The sequence below is a fragment of the Orycteropus afer genome, unplaced genomic scaffold, assembly GCF_000298275.1.
Source record: "Orycteropus afer afer isolate SDZICR_OR568_19922 unplaced genomic scaffold, OryAfe1.0 scaffold00456, whole genome shotgun sequence".
NCBI lineage: Eukaryota > Metazoa > Chordata > Mammalia > Tubulidentata > Orycteropodidae > Orycteropus > Orycteropus afer.
In genome coordinates this window covers 2,119,879-2,139,951 of record NW_006922043.1, presented here as the reverse complement: position 1 = coordinate 2,139,951, position 20,073 = coordinate 2,119,879, and positions in this window count along the sequence as shown.

The window sequence follows — 20,073 nt, the reverse complement described above, 5'->3', positions numbered from 1 at the left end:
TGCATTGTAAATTTCGGTCAATGACATGAGACAAAGTATATTATGTGAACTGCTGTATGAAAAGTGAATTTACTCTGTAAATCTTCACCCAAATCAAAATAAAAATTAAAAAAAAAAAGAATGAATTTGATACACTGAATACAAATAACTGAAGATGAGTTGTGGGATGACATCAAACACATCAGACATGAAGAAAGCAAAAGGTCATTGAAAAGACAGAGAAGAAAAAGACCAAAATTGATTCCGTAAGAGTCTCTGAAACTTACTCTTTAACTTAGAATAGCTAAAGCAAATGGAAGAAATGAAGTAAAATAATTGAACACATGATTTCAAAGGGAAGCTCAAGAAGACAAAGTAACATTATAATGAAATGTGCAAAGAACTGGAGTTGGAAAACCAAAGTGTAGACCACACCCAGCATTTCTCAAGCTGATAGAATTGAAGAAAAAAGTCAAGACTTGAGTTACAATATTGAAAGAGCCTATGGAAAAAATATAGAATAAAATTCTATATTATAGAATATAATAAGAATAACAGGAAGCATCAAAAAAAGAGCAAAGGAATACACAGAGTCACTGTACCTGAAAGAATAGTTTGACATTCTACCATTTCAGGAGGTAGCATATGATCAAGAACTGTTGGTACTGAAGGAAGAAGTCTTAAGCTGTGCTGAAGGTATTGGGGGAAAAAAAAAAAAGGCTCCAGGAACTGATGGAATACCAATTGAGATATTCCAACAAATGAATGCAATGGTGGAAATATTCACTCGTCTATGCCAAGTAATTGGAAGAGAGCAACCCAGCGAACTGACTGTAAGATATACATACTTGTGCCCATTCCAAAGAAAGGTGATCCAACAGAACACATAAATTATCAAACAATATCATTAATATCACTTGCAAGTAAAATTTTGCTGAAAATAATTTTTAAAAGGTTGCAGCAGTACATTGGCAGGAAACTGCCAGAAGCTCAAGCCAGATCCAGAAGAGGACATGGAACAAAGGATGTCATTGCTGACATCAGATGGATTTTTGCTGAAAGAAGACACTATCGAAAGATGTTTGCCTGTTTTATTGACTATAAAAAGACATTCAACTGTGTGGATTGTAACAAATGATGGATAACATTGCAAAGAAAGAGAATTCCGGAACACTTAATTGTGCTCATGAGGAACCTGTGCATAAACCATAACGCAGAACTTTTAACAGAAAAAGGGGATACTGCATGGTTTAAAACCTAGAAAGGTGTGTGTCATACTTGTATCCTTTCACCATCTAAGAGTTGCTCATGCTTTTCTTGCTATTAGATCTATTAGTGTTATGGATTATATTATACATTTCCAAATATTGAGCCATCCTTTGCCTTTCTGCAATAAATCTCAGTTGGTCATTGTATATTCTTCTTTTAATGAGCTGCTGAATTTTTTTTGGTAATATTTTATTTTACTGCAGGTTTTGGTATCTATACTATGAAGTACTACTGGTCTGTATTGTCCTATTTCATGATATCTTTGTTGGGTTTTATCATCAATTTTTATGCTTAATAATTTAGGAGCAATTTTTCCTTTTCTAATTTCTGAACTGTTTAAATAGCATTAAAATAATGTGCTCTTTAAACTTTGGGTAGAATTTTGTGAAAATTCTGGGCCTGGTGCTTTGTTTTGTTTTAAGTCAGGGCTAACTCTTTGGAGGGAGCTCTGGTAGCATAGTGCCTAAGGCACTTGACTGCTAACCAGAAGGCTGGTGGTTCAAACCCACCAGCCACTCCTCGGAAGGAAGGTTGGGCAATCCTACTTCCGTAGTGATACTGCCTCGGAAACCCAAGGAGGGGTTGCTATGAGTCGGGGCCAACTCAACGGCAAATAACAACAACAACAACTCTTTGGAAATTTTCTCCTTTTCTTTTATGAAAATCAGTCTATATTGCTCTTCTCTCTCGTCTAGGATCCATTTTGTTAAATCATATTTTCCTATAAAATTATCTATTTTGTTCAGATTTTCAAATATATTTGCATAGAATTGAGCAAACTAGTGCTGTGTTGGTTCTCTAGTGCTGGTATAACAGAAGTAACACAAGTGAATGCTTTATCAAACAGGGATTTATTCTCCTACAGTTTAGGAGGCTAGAAGTCTGACTTCAAAGAGCCAGCTCCAGGGGCTGGGTGAAGGCCCCTCGACCTTAAGCTTCAGCTCTGCCTCTTGTTCCTGGCCCATTGGAGCTGGAGGCGTCTCTTGACTCAGGCAGCTGCTGGCTACTGAGGCTGACAAACCCAAAGTCGACAAGTAAAATGGCATAGTCCCAAGATTATCAAGCAAAATTGCAGGCCACTAGTTCAAGTTCAGAAATAGTCCCAAGATTGGTGGACTGTTAAATGAAGACTCAGCTAAATGCAGTACCCAAGCATGCCAGAAACTTTTCTCAAAACTTCTCCATAAATACTGGAAGCTGACCACATTCCTAAGGCAGCTACTCAGCTGCTCACAGTAGATTCTACCATAGAGTTGATTACCAGTCTCATCATGGGAACTAACTACATCCAGCTGCCCAGACACTCAAACCCAGGCCCAGCCAAGTTGACACACAAACTTAGCTACCACAAATGCTTATGGTTTTTAAAAATGTCTTGCTTATATCCTTGGTTATTTCCCCTTTATCATTTCTTAATTTGCAGTTTTCCTGTTTTTTATATATTTTTTATTGTTGTTGGTATTGTTGAGAATATACACAGCAGAAAATACACCAACTCAACAATTGCTACGTACATATTTCAGTGACATTGATTATATTCTTTGAGTTGTGTAATCATTGTCACTCTTCTGAGCTGTTCCTCCCCCGTTAAATAAACTTACTCAGTTTTCTATCTAATCTTTTGAGTTGCTGTTGTCAAATTGATCCCATGTAGACAGATCTTAAAAGAGCATAGTGCTCAAGGCAGGCATTCTTTACTAGTTAAGCTAAGCTATTGTTTGGTTTTAAGAAGATTTCAGAGCATATTTTTGGTTTGAGGTTTAAAGATTATCTTAGGGCAATCATTCCAGGAGTCCACTCAGCCTCCACAAATCTAGAAAGTCTGGATTCCATGAGAATTTGAAATTTTAGAAGGCAACTATGCTCACCACTATACCACCAATAAGGGAGCTCTGGTAGCATAGTGCCTAAGGCACTTGACTGCTAACCAGGAGGCTGGTGGTTCAAACCCACCAGCCACTCCTCGGAAGGAAGGTTGGGCAATCCTACTTCCGTAGTGATAACTGCCTCAGAAACCCAAGGAGGGGTCACTATGAGTTGGGGCCAACTCGACGGCAAATAACAACAACGACAACAACATACCACCAACAAAAGAATTTGAGATTTTGTTTTCCATTTCCCCCTTTTGATCAGTATTCTTCTATAAATTCTTTGATCAAAATATTCAGTAATGATACCTGGACACTATCCAGATCTTCTGGTCTCATGGCAAAGAGAGTAGTTGTTGATTAAGGTAATTAACCACACGTTCCATTTCCTTCTATTCCTGTCTCTCCTTCTTCCTCTGTTTCTCCAGGCAGATAGAAATCAGTTGTTGTTGATGGTTCTCTCCTCATCCAGAGCAAAGAAGAATGAAGAAAACCAAAAGTCATGGAAACAATTAGTCCTAGTGACTGGTACACCATCCGATCTGCAGCCTATAAGACTATGAGACCAGAAGAACTAGATGGTGCCCAGATGGTTCCAACATCATCCACTTGGAAGGGGATCTGTGTAGGAGATCCTTGATAGAGAGGGAGAACAATGTGGAACAAAACTCAAAATCATTTGGAGAAAAAAAAAAAAAAGAGGGGGAGACCAGGTTTGCTGGTCTGATAGAGCCTGGTGGAACCACTGAGACTATGGTCCCTAGCTGCCCATCAGGTCTGGAATTGAACCCATACCTGTGGTTTCCAGCCAAACAAAAGACAGGCATATGAGCTGAACATTTACCTGAGGTAGATACACTCCTTGGAGAGAACAATCATGGGAGAAAGAAGAGCTGCTTATGCACAGGGAGACAGCTTAGGGGTCAGGAGCACATGGAGGGATGGACACTGGGAAGAGGTAACTATTGGGAGGAAGTGGGAGAGGAGCTGTTGCATTGTGTTAATCTGTGGTCAATGTCATGAAACAAAGTGTATGTGACTGCTGTATGGAAAGTGAATTTGCTCTGTAAATCTTCACCCAAATCACAATTTAAAAAAAAAAAAAATCAGTTGTTGTACCTTCAATGGCTATTTGCAAGCTTTTAAGATTCCAGGCAGTATGCAAAAACTAAGAGGTAGACAAGAACTAAACATGATATGAGGCCAATTAATTGGGATGTCCCATGAAACCATGAACTTAAACCTCCAAAGCAAGGGGTGGGGGGGAATCTCTTGGTATTTGGTTGTACATAAGCAGTCTCAGCAGTTTTTGTGAGTGTGTGTCATTGTTGTAAATGACACAATTTTTGCTAATTCAGCTTTTTACAGGTGTGCAACTTATTGACAGTTTTCTTTTTTTAAATAGCCTAGCTAAAGATTTAAGTATTTCTAAATACTTTCATCTTTATGAAGTCCTTTTTTCCTACTTTAATTTATTCGTTGTTCTTTTCCTAATACCTTGATGTGAAGACATGAACAAGTAACTTGATATTTGCCTCCAAATGTGGAGAGTGCCATGAAACCAAAGAAAGAGTCAGGAAGCTCCAAGATTGTGGCAAAGGAGGTAATTAAGGGAGACTTACATCCAAAAGAATGTGGAAATTATGGAACAATATTGATATCACACACAAGTAAAATTTTGCTGATGATAGTTCAAAAATGGTTGTAGCAGTATATTAACAGGGAACTTCCAGAAATTCAAGATGGAATCAGAAGAGAGCATGGAATGAGGGATATCATTGCTGATGTCAGATGAATCTTAGATGAAAGCAAAAGTATCAGAAAGATGTTTACCTGGGTTTTATTAACTATGCAAAGGCATTCAACGGTGTGGATCATAACCAATTAGGGATAACATTGCAAAGAATGAGAATTGCAGAACACTTAATTGTTCTCATGAGGAACCTGTACATAGACCAAGAGGCAGTTGTTTGAACAGAACAAGGAGATACTGCATGCTTTAAAATCAGGAAAGGCATGTGTCAAGGTTGTATCCTTTCACCATACTTACTCAATCTGTATGCTGAGCAAATAATCCAAGAAGCTGGACTATGTAAAAAAAGAACACGGCACCAGGATTGGAAGAAGAATCATTAAAACCCTGCAATTTGCAGATGACACAACTTCTTTGCTGAAAGTGTGGATGACTTGAAGCACTTACTGATGAAGATCAAAGACTACAGCCTTCAGTGTGGATTACACCTCAACATAAAGAAAACAAAAATCCTTACAACTGCACCAGTAAGCCACACACAATTAATGGAGAAAGTTTGAAGTTGCCAATTATTTAATTTTACTTGGATCCATAATCAACACTCATGGAAGCAGCAGTCAAGAAATCAGATGCTATATTGCCCTGGACAAATTTGCTGCAAAAGACTTCTTTAAAGTGTTATAGAGCAAAGATATCACTTTGAAGACTAAGCTATACCTGACCCAATAGCCTTATACGTATGTGAAAGCTGGACAATGAATAAAGGGGACAGAAGAAGAGTTGATGCCTTTGAATTGTGGTGTTGGCAAAGAATACTGAACATACCATGGACTACCAGAAGAACAAACAAATCTGTCTTGGAGGAAGTACAGCTGGAATGCTTCTAAGAAGCAAGGGTGACCAGACTTCACTGGCTTAAGGTTTTCTAAACAATTTTGCAATAGTTTGACAGCTGTTTGCCCTTCTTCACCACGATATTAAGCTGGCCTACATCCATTACTGAATTTTAAACCAGAAGAGTATTGTACATTGTTTGTAATAAGAGGAAATCTCTCATAGTGAAAAAGAAATGAGGTAAGGTGAGATAATTTCCCTTTCATATGGGTCTATATTTAATAATCCATTTAATGGCAAATTAAAACAAAATGATTTGGGATGAAAATACTTACAAATTGTATTCTAATCGGTTCATAGTCTCTGGTTGGTTTGTTTGGTAAAGTAATATATGGAGATAGTAAAATCAACTAACAAAAGGACAGAAAACCAAGAGTTTTGTAATGGGAACTACATCTGTTTTCCACCCCAAGCCTGCAATTCTGTCTCTTCCCCAGAGACAACCACTATTTCCTGTTTTTAGAATGTTGTTGCTGTTATTATGTCAGCCCCTGGCTCATGGCAACCCCATGCACAACAAAACAAAGTGCTGCCCAGTGCTGGGTCATCCACATAATCAATTATCAGACTGCTGTGATCCATAGAGTTTTCATTGGCTGGTTCTCAGAAGTAGATAGCCAGGTTTTCTTCTTAGTCTGGAAGCTCTGCTGAGACCTATTCAGCATCATAGGAACACACAAGACTCTACAGACAGATGGTTGGTTGCTACACCTGAGATGCATTAGCTGAAAATTGAATCTGGGTCATCAACATGGAAGGCATCAACATGTATTCCTTACATAAAGTCTCTGGGTAGTAAGCAGTTTGTGACCAGCTATTCACCCAAATGTTGGTGATTTGAACTCATCCAGCAGCACCACAGAAGAAAGACCTGGCGATCTGCTTCCCAAAGATGACAGCCAAGAAAACCCTATGAAAGTTCTAGTAACATATGGAGTCTCCATGAGTTGGAATCTACTTGCTGGGAAAGGAGAGGAAAGGACATGTCCTGCATATGTAAGCCTTTTGTACCTTTTAAAAATTTTAAACAAATGTAAGTTTTACAATATCTGATGTTTGGGTGGGGAGGTCTTAGAGTTTATTCCTTAAAAATGATTCATATTTCAACAGGATGACTCAAAAGTGACAATAGAATGGGAAGACAAGGGGAAAAAAAGAAAGAAAGAATGGCCAGACTTCATGTCATGTACTTTGGTCATATTATCAGAAGGGATCAGTTCCTGGAGAAGGATATCATGCTCGGTAAAATAGAGTCAGTGAAAAAGGCGAAGACCTTCAACAAGATGGATTGACAATGGGCTCAAGCATAGCTAACAGTGTGAGGATGACGCAGGACCAGGCAGTGTTTCGTTCTGTTGTACATAGGGTTGCTATGAGTCAAAACCAACATGATGGCATCTAACAACAACATACAAGGCAGGTCCAGATTGGCAGCAGGACCAAGGAAATCATCTATGTCTCTCCCCCAGTGGGAGGCAGAGGTTTTATGGTTATGGTGAATGAAGCCATAAATGACAGGACTTTGGACTTCCAAGACTACCCCATCAGAAGTTACATAAGAGTGGAAGTGAGCTATTGGAAAGCAAAGGTTGGCCATATGTGGCCATATGTGGGTTGGCATCAATCTTCCCTTGGGTCTAGGAGGTTCTCAGCACAAGTACCCTGGTCCAAACATGCACTCCAGTCCTGGCTCTTCTTTCTTGTTGGTAGTAGGTCCCTCATTCCCTACTCACCTCCTCTCCTTTAATCTCTTGTATGATAAAAGATGATACAGGCCACACCCCAGGGAAACTCCTTACAGGAGTTTGTGACCAGGGCTGTGATGTGAATAAGGGTGTTGCATCATATCCTAGTCCCCTAAAAACTGATTAGCTGATCACATCATGGGGGATGATTACATCATTTCATAACTGCCAAACCACTGAGAATCAATCATGGCCCAGCCAAGTTGATACATTTTTTGGGAGGATGCAGTGTTTTTGTTACCTCTGTGCTACTCTAACAGAAAATACCACAAATAGAATGGCTTGAAAAAAATAGGAGTTTACCCAGCTACCACTGCCATCCACTTGGAAGGGATGTAGGAGATCCTGCATAAAGAGGGAGAACAATGTGGTACAAAACTCAAAATCATTTGGAGGAAAAAAAAAAAAAAGAAGGTGGGGACCAGGTTTGCTGGTCCAATGGAGCCTGGTGTAACCACTGAGACTATGGCCTCTAGCTGCCCTTCAGGTCTGGAATTGAACCCACAACTGTGGTTTCCAGCCAAACAAAGTACAGGCATGTGAGTTAAACATTTACCTCAAGTAGACACACGCCCTGGAGAGAACAATCATGGGAGAAGGAAGGGCTGCTTATGCACAGGGAGATAGCTCAGGGTGCAGAAGAGTATGAAGGGATGGACACTGGGAGGAGGTAACTATGAGGAGGAAGTGGGAGGGGAGCTGCTGCATTGTAAATTTTGGTCAATGACATGAGACAAAGTATATGTGAACTGCTGTATGAAAAGTGAATTTACTCTGTAAATCTTCACCCAAATCCTAATTTAAAAAAATATATATAGGAGTTTATTCTCTTACAATTTTGGAGGTTTTAAGTCCAAGTCCAAAGTGCCAAGCTCTAGGGGCGGGGTGACAGCCCCTTGACCTCGGGCTTCAGCTCTGCCTCTTGCGCCTGGCCCACTGAAGCTAGAGGCATCTCTTCACTCAGGCAGCTGCTGGCTGCTGAGGCTGACTAACCCAAGGTCGACAAGTCAAAAGGCACAATCCTGATATTACCAAACCACATGGCAGGCCGTTGATTGAAGTCCGGTGAGAGTCGCTATGAGTCGGAATCAAGTTGACGACAGGGAGTTGGGTTTTTTTTTGTTGTTGTTGTTTATTTCCTTCATAGGCAAGGCAGGACTGCTACTATTCTGCACATATTCTGAAAGCAGAAGCAGAGAGTTAAGATCAGAATCCTCTTTTTCCTGAATAGGAAATTGCTGGTTATCTGTTTTTCTACTCTTTCCTTATGGAATTAATCACTGTCAGCAGCAAGATCATATACTTTCTGATACTTTCAATTCATTACTTTTGAACTTCTTCCTTTCTTCTTCAACTTGTTATTGGTTATTCTCACTTTCATCAAGTCTTTCTTGCTCTTGTTCTGGGTTCATTTTTAAATCTAGTTCTACTGACAGATTTGATGTGAATGCTTGTACATTCTTCATTGCTACTGCTTTATCAGGAGCAGAATCTTTCATTTCAAAGGTGAGCTGAATTGGCTTCTTTAAAAAAAAAAAACCTCACTGCTCTCTAGTCATTTTCTGATTTGTAGCAAGTGGGCATATTTCTCAGCAGAATGTGCTATATGTCCTTTTAACATATTTTCTCCTTTTTCATCAGTAGCTCCAGATAAATGACCAACCCACTTCTGTGGAAGATTCTCAGAGATACTCTCAGAATCCCACAATGCACTGCTGTCGAGTCGGATCCAACTCATAGCGACCCCTCCTTGGGTTTCCGAGGCAGTATCACTACGGAAGTAGATTGCCCAACCTTCCTTCCCAGGAGTTGTTTGTGGGTTTGAACAGCCAGCCTACTGGCTAGCAGCCTTAGGCACTATGCCACCACAGCTCCCTCAGAATTCCAAGGTGAGTCTGTATTTTCTTCTTCTCCTAATCTTAATGCTGACATCACATCTTTTTCTCCTTTCTCAATTGCAGACTTTGTTTCTCCTTCCTTGATATTCAAATTTAAGTCATATTACAGCACGTAAGCCACAGATCATCAGTGCCAGGTTTGTTGGAAAGTCTGCTTAAAGAGTCATCTTCAGAACTCTCATCCTCTGGATTGTGATTTTGGAAAGAATGTTTAGGTCTCTTCTTTATACTCAGAAATTAGTTGGTGAATGCATTTTGTCTTATTGACTGAATATGTATTTGTTTCTATCTATACCAAAAATTCAATTTGCTCTTTGTTTTCTTTTATTTGTTTGTTTGTTTGTTTGTTTGTTTATGGAGATAAATGATAATTTCATTGAGGATTTGTTACAGCCAAAGCTGGGGTGTACTTAGTAAAATACCAAATGCTCCAAAGTCTGAAAGGAGAGAGGCATTTTTATTTAGGAAGGCTGGGGGTTATATGTGAGTCATAAATAAATGTTTCATAATGTAACATTTCATTAATCATAGCCTTTTGGGGCCAAACTGCATAAGTAATTTCCTGAGAACAATCTTTTATAAACATCTTTTTGTGAGACATTCTCATTATTCTCTTTACAGAACATTTTTTTATCATTTGTTTAACTGTAAACTGTATCTTTGTCTATAAGCATCCTTTCTGAAATTAGGACATTTTTATCACAGTCTCATGTAAGCATGACTATACAGTTGTTTATTCAAGGGGGATGTACATATTCTGAAGCAGAAGGAGGGAGTTAGGGCAAAAAGGAGTTGGATTTAGGGCAAAAGGGAGTTGGTTTGTTGTCATTTATAGCAAGTAAAAGTGTTATGAAGTCATCCTTATTTCGTGCTTCAACATTAGCATTGCGTGAAAGCAGTTTTTCTGCTATTGCCATATTCTGATCACAGATAGCATAGTGGAGAGCCATATTGCCACAGACATCCGTAAGATTTGGGTCGGCACCGTGTTCTAGCAGAATAGTTGCACATCCCTCTTCCTGGCACTGTATGTCCTTAATCAGAGCTGTCCTGTTTTTATTACCACAGAGGTTAAGCTGGCATTTTCTCTCTACTAGAAGAGTTACTACTTCTGCATGGCCATCAGCACAGGCCAAATGTAGAGCAGTCCTGTTCCTTTTGTCTCTATCGTTCAAGCAATTTTGTCCTATCGAAAGAATCTGATGAACCTTCACTGTGTTACCCACATTGGCAGCTCTGTGGATTTTTCCGAGATCTTTGTCTCAGACGTCATACCCAGGCTGTGAGTTGAAGCTTATGCTGTTCTCATGCCCAACACCTGTGCTGTGCTGCCTTGATCTGGTGGAGGAGCCCAAGGACAACTTGCCCTTCTTATTCCAGAAGTCAAAGATCTTCTTCATAGTAGCCCAGCCTCATCTCACTACAACTTCCCAGCAGGGAAATACAGCAGCAATTACAGATCTTGCAGCCCAGAACAACTCTTGACTGTAGTAATCGTATTTTGTTAAACTTATTAAGATTTATTTTATAGACTAATAATGTTTCATGGGTATTTCTGACTATGAATGTTTCATAGGTATTTGAAAAGAAGATATGTTCTTGATTTTTGATGTATGTTGTGAAATGAGTTCCTTTCTGTGAAATTTTGCCTCGGTTCTTTGGAAAAACAGCTTGAGAGATTTTCCCCTAAGCCCTGAGATATTATCATGATATATTACCTTATATTATATTATATTACCTTAGATATTATATTACCTTAGATATTATCATGGTTTGTGGGCTTCCAATGCTCAACCCAACCTCACAAAATCTTATTCTCTCATTTAACTTCTCTCATTAAGGAGATTTTTTTTTTCCTTATGGTACCATACTGGGGGTGGGGGAAAATGGTTGAGAAGCCCTGGTATAGGAGGTACAAAAGGATAGAACCAGTATGAAGGGAGATCTGGCAATCTCCTATCTCCCCAAAGTACAGTTTCACCATCCATGTGAGTGTCCTAGTGCTGTTGTTACAGAAAACACTATAAGAATAGAATTGTGTTGTCTCGCCGTTCAGAGCTCTAGAAGTCCAGATCAGGGCATCAGCCCTAGGAGAGCGCTTCCCCTTGTCAGAATGCCTCAGGAACTCCTTGGCTTGTAAGTGGTTTCTCATAAGATCTCTTCCCCTTGTGTGTTTGTGTGTCTCTGTGTCTGTCTTCCCTTTTTCTAACACATCATTCAGAAGGGATTAGGTTTAAGACCTACCCTCCTCCAATATGACCTCATTCATAGAACAAAAGAAAACCCTAATTTCCAAACAGGATCACATTCACAGGTACAAAGGTAGGGTTTCAACATAGATTTTTGGGAGACACAATTCAGTCCATAACACCATCTGACCCAGCAGACCCCCTTCTGAGACTGTATACTGTAGCTACACCTGCCCACATGTAATATGATATGTGGACAAAGTTATTCATAACAGCTTTGTTTGTAAAAGCAAAAGGCTGGAAACAAGCCAAGTGTCCATCAATATAGGGACCACTTACACAAGCTGTGTGTTGTGCAACTGTAATTAAAAAAAAAAAAAGCAAGGCCTTAGTGAGGCAGGAGAACAGAGACCTCAGAGACTGGATCAGAGACCATCTATGGGCATTGTAACAGGAGAAAGAGGAAGAAGAGGTGAGGCTGTAAGTAGAGGGAGGTCTCAGATGAGGATTCCTATTTTATCTGGCAACTTGGGAGAAAGTTACTCACTCAGCATTAGAAGAGAGGTGTGTGGGGAAGTGATATGGGAGATCAGAATTAGAAGAAATAAAATAAGGGTTCAATGAGGTGCTAAAATGGAAGAGAACAGAGATTGGGGGCCTGGCAGCTTCTAAGCAGCACCGTTACTAGGAGGGGTATGGGGGTACAAATTGCATCCCCTGATACTGTCACAGAAGATGACACTAAAATGACCCCAGGGTCCCCAATGGCAGTGGTGGGCTCTGCCACCTGCCATTGGGCAGAGAGGAGGGTCTCCACTTAGGCCAATAGGAAAGGGGAGGAACTGCAGAATGGGGGTGGAGGGCAGCTACTCAGTGCAGCTCTAAGCCCTGGATGGGTTTGGGGACAGCTTCGTTGGTGGGGCAGGGTAACTGCCCATCAGCCAGCCCAAAAGGAGGTGACCTAAGTGTTGCTGCACTGACTGACACCAACCCTAGTGACATCATTGCCTTTAGTGTCAGGTTGACACTAGAAACCTAGGTCAGTGGTAGCATTAGTGTGTCCAGTTCTGTGGTGGTCTGCCACATCCAGCAAAACCTCACAGGTCATGAAATGAAGTGACATGGAAGGATTAATGGGTTTTTAAAAGGAACAGGGGCCAGGTGGATGCCCTGCATATTCTGCGAGAGCGACCCCTGATGCCTTTGTTCTACTTTATTTATATGTTTATACATGATTAATTACATCATTATTCTTGGAATCCATGCAATCAGCTTATTCTCTACAAAGTTAAAGTTTTACTCCTCTACATGCTCAAGGACAACAGGTGGTCATTAAAATAATCACAAACCCCTCCTCAGGAATAAGGAATGTAAAACATTAAATGTTTACCAGGACACAGTGACCCAAAGTCTGAAACATCCCAATAAGATAAAAAACATGGACTACTGGAATAATATTTATTTATAATACTTAATGTTTTGCCAAGTAAGTAATTAACCATGAGAGAGGCCTTGTTGCTGTTGGGGAGGCCTTGCCTTCTCTTGTTGCTCTTGGACATGTGCCTTGCACTCATGTCCTTTGATGATTTCTCTCTTGGTTTCCAACAGTGGTCTCCATTCTTCTCAGTAGTCTGGCTGTGGGCTCAGAGAATGTAGATAGTTGGATAGATCCAGGTTTGTAATTTTGAAGGGAAGGATAATGAGGTGAAGGAGTTGAAGATATTGGTCAGAGAGAGGTTGTAGTAAAAGACAGAGCTAAAAAAAGAAGAAGAAGAAGAAGAATTTAGATTAAAAAAACAAAAGCTAAAATGGATAGGGAAAAAAACTGAAGAAAGGAAAAGAGCGATTAAGAGGGAGCACAGGATGGGGAGCTGGGGATCATGGAACCTCTTGATCTTGGTGAGGTCAAAGAACAAGTATCAGAAGAACCATTGGGTAAACTAGTCAGAAGGACAGGAGGCTACTGCCAGAGAGGAGAATGGCTGAACTGAGATCATGCAGGCTGAAGGCAAATGGAAAGGATCAGTGGCTTGAGGCTGGGAGGTCATTGAAGTGGCCAGTGTAGAACCTAAATAAGAGGTATATTAAGGCCTAGCAAGAAGGGTTGGAAAAGGGATGAAGGCAATAAATTCTCAAGCAGATGGAGTAGACATGTGTCCTTGTTCACTGAGACACTATATTATCAAGGCCACACATATGAGGTCTTTTGAGTCCTGAGACAGGTTTCAGATCCAGATCTGCCCTAACTTGCTACAAGAACTTTAGTGAGTCATGGTCCCTCTGGGTTACAGGGTCATCAACTGTAAATTGGCAGGAAAGATTGGAGCTTGGGCATTATGGTTCTATGGTTCTGAGATCCTTAGTGGCACCCATGAAAGAGCCCAAAATGCATATGCCAGGCCACCAGTAATGTGGCACAAACCAATCAGTAATGAATCAGTAATGTGGCTTCAGCCTATGGCTGTGATCAGGAACTGGTCCTCAAAGATGCTGTCTCTGCACCAGCCCATCCTCATCCCTCCCACTTTTCTCCTCTCTTATTTATTTATTTTGCAGTATTCCCTCCCTTCCCCTTCCCTCCCACTTCTTGCCAGAAGAGTAGTAAACATCCTTGATTCAGATAGCACTGTGGGGTATCAGGGATTCCCTTCACTATCCTGTCATGGAATTTTTGTGGAGCTCCTACTGAGCACCAGGCATGGGGCAGCATGTTGGGGAAACAGGTGAATAAGACCTAGACCCTGATCTTCAGGAGCTCAAAGTGAAGGTGTTGCCCTGGAGATAAGTGGGGTCAGAGTGAGTGCTGGTGGAGAGGCATCTCCAATACTGTCTTACATGAAACCTGACTCATTTTTCAACATGTAAGTCAGGTACATGCAGGTTAGGAACCCAAGTTTCAGAGAGGTAAAAGATTGCTCCTGGTCCCACAGTACACTTGTGGGAGAGTGGTACTCTCATTATCTTCCTGAGCCACTCCAATGACCTCCTGGCCTGAGGTATTTAGGCCCCCTAGAGAATCTAGTTTGCACCACTTGGCTCATGTTGTTGTTGTTGTTGTTGTTGTTGTTAGGTGCCATCGAGTCATCTCCAACTCATAGTGATCCTATGCACAGCAGAACGAAACACTGCCTGGTCCAATGCCAGCTCCACAATTCTTGCTACACTTGAGCCCATTACTGCCACCACCATGTCAATCCACCTCATTGAGGGTCTTCCCCTCTTTCATCAACCCTCCACCTTACCCAGCATGACATCCTTCTCCAGGGAATGGTCCTTTCTGAAAACATGACCAAAGTATGTGAGATGAAGTCTGGCCATTCTCACCTCCAAGGAGCATTCTGACTGCACTTTCTTTTAGCAGTCCATGGTACTTTCAGCATTCTTCACCAACACCACAGCTCAAAAGCATCAACTTTTCTTCGGTCTTCCTTATTCATTGTCCTGGTCTCACATGCATATGAGGCAATTGAAAATACCATGGCTTGTGTCAGGCACTCCTTAGACCTCAAGGAGACATCTTTGCTCTTCAGCACTTGAAAGAGGTCCTTTGCAGCTGATTGCCCAGTGCTATACATCATCTGATGTCCTGACTGCTGCTTCCATTGGCATCAATTGTAGAACCAAGCAATGTGAAGTCTTTGACAATTTCAATCTTTTCTCCATTTATTGTAATGCTGCTTATAGGTCCAGTTGTGAGGGTTTTTGTTTTCTTTATATTGAGATGTAATCCATACTGCAGACTATATTCTTCAATCTTCATCAGTAAGTACTTCAAGTCATCCTCACTTTCAGTAAGCAAAGTTGTGTCATCAGCATATCACAGGTTGTTCATGATTCTTCCTCCAATCCTGATGCCACATTCTTCTTCATATAGTCCATCTTCTCGGATTATTTGCTCAGCATGCAGATTGAATAAGTATGGTGAAAGGATACAACCCTGATGCACTTCCTTCTTGATTTTAAACCATGCAGTGTTCCATTTTTCTGTTTGAATGACAGCACCTGGTCTATATACAGATTCCTCATGAGTACAATTAAGTGTTCTGCAATTCTCATTCTTCTCAATGTTATCCACAATTTGTTATGCTCCACACAATCAAATGTTTTTGCATAGTCAATAAAACACAAGTAAACATCTTTCTGGTATTCTTTACTTTAAGCCAAGATCCATCTGACACCAGCAATGATAGCGCTTGTTCCACATCCCCTTCTGAATCCAGCCTGCACCTCTGGAAGTTCTCTGTCAATATACTGCTGTAACCATTTTTGAATTATGTTCAGTAAGATTTTATTTGCATTCCATATTAGTGATATTGTTTGATGATTTCCACATTCTGTGGGATCACCTTTCTTTAGAATGGGTACAAATATTGATCTCTTCCAGTCAGTTGGCCAGGTAGCTGTCTTCCAAATCTCTTGGCATAACCGATAGAGTGCCTCCAGTGGGGCATCCATATGTTGAAATATCTCAATGGGTATTCCATCAATTCCTGGAGCCTTTTTCCTCAGCAATTCCCTCAGTGCAGCTTCAACCTCTTCCCTCAATACCATTGGTTCTTGATCACATGCCACCTCCTGAAATGGATGAAGATCGACCAGTTCTTTTTGGTACAGTGACTCTGTGTATTCCTTCCATCTTCTTTTGATGCTTCCTGCATCATTCAATAATTTGCCCATAGAATCTTTCAATATTGCAACTCAAGGCTTAAGTTTTTCCTCAGTTCTTTCAGCTTGAGAAATGCCAACCATGTTCTTCCCTTTTGGTTTTCTAACTTCAGGGTCTTTGCACATTTCATTATACTAATTGGCTTTGTCTGCTCGAGCTGCTCTTGGAAATCTTCTGTTCTGCTCTTTTATCTTGTCATTTCTTCCATTTGCTTTAGCTACTCTTCGCTCAAGGGCAAGTTTCAGACTCTCTTCTGACATCCATTTTGGTCTTTTCTTTCTTTCTTGTATTTTTAATGACCTCTTGCTTTCTTCATGTTTAGTGCTCTTAATGTCATCCCACAATTCTTCTGGTTTTTGCTCATTGGTGTTCAATGCATCAAATCTATTCTTTAGATAGTCTCTAAATTCAGGAGGGATATATACAAGATCATATTTTGGCTCTGGTGGACTTGTTTTCATTGTCTTCAACTTCAAGTTGAACTTGCATATGAGCAGTTGATGTTCTGTTCCACAATCAGCTCCCGGCCTGGTTTTGACTGAAGATATTGAGCTTTTCCATCATCTCTTGCCACAGATGTAGTCAATCTCATTCTTGTGTACTCCATCTAGCGAAGTCTACATGTATAGCAGTTGTTGAAAAAAGGTGTTTGCAATGAATAAGTCATTGGTCTTGCAAAATTCTGTCATGCAATCTCCAGAGTTATTTCTGTCACCAAGGCCAAATTTCCCAACTACCAGTGATTCTTCTTTTGTTTCCAACTTTTGCATTCCAATTACCAGTGATAAGCAACACATCTTGATTGCATGTTCAGTCAATTTCAGACTGCAGAAGTTGATAAAAATCTTAAATTGCCTCATCTTTTGCTTTGGTGGTTGGTGCATAAATTTGAATGATAGTTGTATTAACTGGTCTTCCTTGTTGTTGTTGTTGTTGTTATTTGCTGTCAAATTGGACCCGACTCATAGCAACTCCTCCTTGGGTTTCCAAGGCAGTATCACTTCTGAAGAAGATTGCCCAACCTTCCTTCCAAGGAGTGGCTGGTGAGTTTGAACCACCAGCCTTCTGGTTAGCAGTCAAGTGCCTTAGGCAGTACACTACCAGAGCTCCTGGTCTTCCTTGTAGGCATATGGATATTATCCTATTACTGATAGCATTGCACTTCAGGACAGATCTTGAAACATCTTTTGTGATGATGAATGCCATGCCATTCCTCTTCAATTTGTCATTCTCGGCATAGTAGATCATATGATTGTCTGATCCAAAATGGCCAAAACCAGTCCATTTCAGCTCACTAATGCCTAGGATATCAATATTTATGCATTCCATTTCATTTTTGACAACTTCCAATTTTTCTACATTCATACTTCTTACATTCCATGTTCTGATTATTAATGGATGTTTGTAGCTGTTTTTCCTCAATTTGAGTCATCACATCAGCACATGGAGGTCCTGAAAGACTTATTTTAGCCATATCATTAAGGTTGGTTCTACTCTAATGAGGCAGCTCTTTCCCAGTCATATTTTGAGTGTCTTGCAACCCAAGGGGCTAGACTTCCTGCACTGTGTCTGACAATGTTTCCAAGCTATTCATAAAGCTGCCCAGTAATGTATCAGATAGTGTTTCTCTGCTACTCATAAGGTTTTCCCTGGCCAATTTTTGAGAAGCAGATGGCCTCCTCCTTCTTCCTAGTCTGTCTTAGTCTGTAAGCTGCATTGAAACCTGTGCACCATGTGCAACTGTGCTGGTGTCTGAAACACCAGTGGCACAGCCTCAAGCCTCACAGCAACATACAAGCCTCACTGGATGACAAACTGACAGACAAGTTCGTCTCCCTTAGCTGTTAGAAACTTGGCACATGGGTTTTCCCTCAGGCAGGGAGCACTTCCAAGGCCTTTCCTGTTGTCTCTTTCCAGAAGCTGGAAGCAGAGCAGTATCCTGTAAATACCACTGGACCCTTCTTGCTGGACAAGGATCCCTCTCACATCTCCCTCATATGAGCTGTACTCTCTGCAGCCACATTGGGAGATGTGGACCAATTAACTTTTCTTATATGAAACCAGACCCTGGTCCAACTGTCAAGAGGTCCCTAATTTCTACTCATCACCCACTATTCTCTTCTATTGTAGCATCCAGTTGACAGTGGCCACAGCTCCCCAAGCTCATGAATGCCACATTCTTTTGTAGGGATTTGAGTTTTCACTCAAAGGCTGGCTCTTTGTTTGGGGGTTCTGAGGCAGAAATTTTCAAAACAAAGCTCACGAGGCATGCAAGAGGTGGGGTGTACTGTCTGATTGATGCCACCTGACTCCTCTGCCCATTTGCATGATGTTAGCTGGCCTGACACAACAAGTGCTACCACTATCTCCTTCTTTAGCTTTTATTATTTTAGCACTCACTAGTTTATTCCAATTCATAGCAATCCGCTTTGGGTCTCTGAAGCTATAAATCTTTATGGAAATAGATCATCCCACCTTCCTTCTGTGGAGCAGCCAGTGGGTTTGAAACACTGACCTCCTGGTTAGCAGCCAGCTTCCTTATCCACTATGCCACCAGAGCTCCTTGAATTGAACAACAAAGTTTCTGGTTGAGACAACCTTTATGGAAGTGTTTATCAACTAGACAGAACAGGAAAGAGTGGCGAGGTACTTATAGAGAGATGGCCTATGAGGGGGCTCTTGAAGGATCAGCAAGAGTTCAACAACATGCATAGTGACTGGGAGGTTGGGGCACTTGCTGCATGGTTTGTGTGTGGTGGAAATCAGATCACAAGGAGAAAACCATGGGAAGCAAGTTCTTTGTATTTTACAATCGTCCCTCACTGAACCATTTGACAAAGCCTGTCTTGTCATTTCTGAATCACCATTTCTTTCTTTCTTTTTTTTTTTTTTGGCAGTTTGCTTCCATACAATCACTCTTTTTTTTATTTTGATGATGATGATTTTGGTGAAAGTTTACAGAGTAAATTCACCTTCCATACAGCAGTTCACATACACTTTGTCTCAAGTCATTGACTACAATTTACCCAATGCAATAGTTCCCCTCCCACTTCCTCCCAATAGTTACCACTTCCCTGTGTCCATCCCTCCATGCACTCCTGCCCCCTGAGCTGTCTCCCTGTGCATAAACAGCTCTTCTTTCTCCCATGATTTTTCTCTCCAAGGCGTGTATCTACCTCGGATAAATGTTCAACTTATATGCCTGTCTTTTGTTTGGCTGGAAGCCACAGGTGTGGGTTTAACTCCAGACCTGAAGGGCAGCTAGGAGCCATAGTCTCAGTGGTTCCACTAGGCTCTATCAGACCAACAAACCTGGTCCCTTTTTTTTTCTTTTTTTTTCAAATGATTTTGAGTTTTGTTCTACATTGTTCTCCCTCTCTATCCAGGATCTCCTACATAGATCTCCCTCTGAGTGGTTGACAGTGGTAGCCAGGCACCATCTAGTTCTTCTCATCTCATAGTCATATAGGCTGAGGAGTTGTACCAGTCACTTGGACTACTTGTTTCCATGAATCTTTGGTTTTCTTCATTCTTCTTTGCTCTGGAGAAGGAGAGATCCATTGTTACATCTAGATGGCTGCTTGCAAGCTTTAAAGATCCCAGTCACTACTAGCCAAAGTATGAGGTGAAACAATGTTTTGTGTAGTATGTTTTGCCAATTGAGCTTGATGTCCCCTGTGACTATGGTCCTAAGCCCACAGGTTCAACTGCTTGCTCCCTCTGGGTAGCTGGCTGTGACCAAGAAGTGACTACTACCTTGTCCCTTGTCAGCTCTAATATACACCTGGGAATTCTTACAGAACATACAAATG